We start from the raw sequence: 2,434 nt of genomic DNA, 5'->3' as shown, positions 1-2,434 counted from the left end.
AGGTTACCTCTAGGGTTTTTTGACCCCACGTCGAACGTTCCGTCTCATTCCCATCTAAATTTTAAAAGGGGATGGACTTGTTCGTGGATCTGTTATGAATTTTTTTTTTAAAATTCGGCCCTCATTCTGGGTGATTTCGAATGTGGGACTTCCTCCTAAATAAGCAATCCCTCCCGCCTGGGAGTCTTCATCCACGCATGGGAAAAATGGGGAGCAGCTCAAGACCAAGAATAGAATCCTATGGCACTCGCTTTCAGACCCCCTTCCAGGATGACTCGGTGCCACTAATTAACGGTTTTTGCCTATTAATAACACGATCAAAATAAATTAATAACACCATCCAGCTCACATTCTACCATCATATTTTAAGAAACTGTTAAATATTTTCCTACAAAGCCAAAGTGTACCAAAGCTGCTACATCATTTCTCTGATCTAGTAACCGAACCATCATACAAAACAGGCAATGGGTTTCATTTCATCCGATTCGGCGGACTCCTGATTATCCTAGCATCCTCAGGCCACACATTTTTAAGCAAAAAGCACTTCCGTGTCAACTTTTTTTTTAAGGTTACAAAAGCAGTATTTTAAAATAATCAGATGGTGCAACCTGTAAAAAACAAACAACAACAAAAGGTGGCTTTTGCTCAGTTCCTCTTACCTGTAGCTCCCCTGGGGAGGCATAACAAGTGGCTATGGACTCCCAGGGTAAACCAAACTGTCTCAGGACCACAGAGCCCTGAACTTACTCACTTCAGCTCGTCCTAAAAGCAGCCTCGTTTTCCAGAAATCATTTGCATTAACACCTGGCCTTGGACCAGTTATTCCATATTCATGATGAACCTCTGGATCCTGGAGGCCTACCCCCTGGGGACGTCCTAGGACAGCGGTTCTCAACCTGTGGGTCACAACCCTTTTGGGGGTCGAACGACCCTTTCACAGGGGTCGCCTAAGACCATCGGGAAACACATATATAATTACATACTGTTTTTGTGATTAATCACTACGCTTTAATTGGGTTCAATTTGTAACAATGAAAATACCTCCTGCATGTCAGATATTTACATGACGATTCATAACAGTAGCAAAATTACAGTTATGAAGTAGCAGCGAAAATAATTTCATGGTTGGGGGTCACCACAACATGAGGAGCTGTACTAAAGGGTCGCGGCATTAGGAAGGTCAAGAACCACTGTCCTAGGGGTAAGGATGTACCAGAAGAAATGGCACAGCTCCTCTCCTTGCTATTCCTTTATTATTGACTCAGAGAACCAAAGCTCCTGAGAGTCTAATGTCATACGGCATTTGGCAGTCATGTCTCACATCTCACCAAGTTATTACCTCGACTTCTTCTTAGAGGATACAAGCCAGGAGCCTCGATCTAACCATGGCCGCCAGTAGTGGAAAAGGGGGATGCTTGGTAGATCTTGGGGTCACTAGAAATTTGCCTCACCATAGAGAATAGGTCACAAAGCCCTCCAATAAGTACCATTCCAACCAATTAAAAAAAGGCTGCCAAGTCCCAGCCAATAGCAACTCAGAAAGTGCTGTGGACTTGCCTAAAATAAATCATTTGCACACAAACATCTGAGGTTCCGAAAGGTCAGACTCCTACCTGAATCCTCTTGAAGACCCAGGTCACAAACCCAAAGACCTGCAGGACTCAGCAGGGAATGTAAAGCGATTGGACTGAGGCAACAGGTAGCCGTGGGACGATGACCACTGGAGACCACAGACCCGTCTCCCACACCCAGGGAGCAGCCGCCACTCAGCTCTGGAAGCCTGCCTGATGGGATTCTTTAAGACAATCCCCAATCCAGAGGTTTTTCTGGATCGCTCCCAAGTTTATAAAAACCTTTGGGTAGTCCAAATTACAACGCGTCTGAAGACTGAACATATTCTTCGGGCCACCTCCTTATAACCCCTACACTATGTTTTAATCCTAACCCCCCTCGCCAACCTGATTCTGCCTATGCTCTGCTCATCACTCTTGCACACACCGTGTACATCCCCAACTCCAAGTCTTTGCCCATGCTACACCTCCCACCTGTGCAGCCCATGAGACCCCCTGAAAAGGTTCACCCCAGACTTCCTTCCCTATTCCAAGCAGTTTTTCCAAGCCACTCCAGCACAGGCTGCTCACCCGTTCCTCTGAACGCTATGGGTAATTATTTTTCATTTTGGCATTTAATCATTTTGCCCTGATCCCTAATCATAGGTCTATCTTAACACTCCAACTAGCCTGTCAACTTTCAGTCTCTTCCTCCTGCTTCCTTCCACCCACAGCACTAATAAGGATAGCTCTGCACATGAGCCGCTTAACAAATACTTACAAGAGGTGAAAATTCTCTGTAACTGTGTTTTTCAAACTGTGGGGCAGGAGCTGTTGCAGAGTGGTTAAATCAATTTAGTGGGAGACAACAAGCATTTTTAAAT

Source organism: Myotis lucifugus, unplaced genomic scaffold, assembly GCF_000147115.1.
Source record: "Myotis lucifugus unplaced genomic scaffold, Myoluc2.0 scaffold_1, whole genome shotgun sequence".
NCBI classification, from domain to species: domain Eukaryota; kingdom Metazoa; phylum Chordata; class Mammalia; order Chiroptera; family Vespertilionidae; genus Myotis; species Myotis lucifugus.
This window is presented reverse-complemented; position numbering follows the sequence as displayed.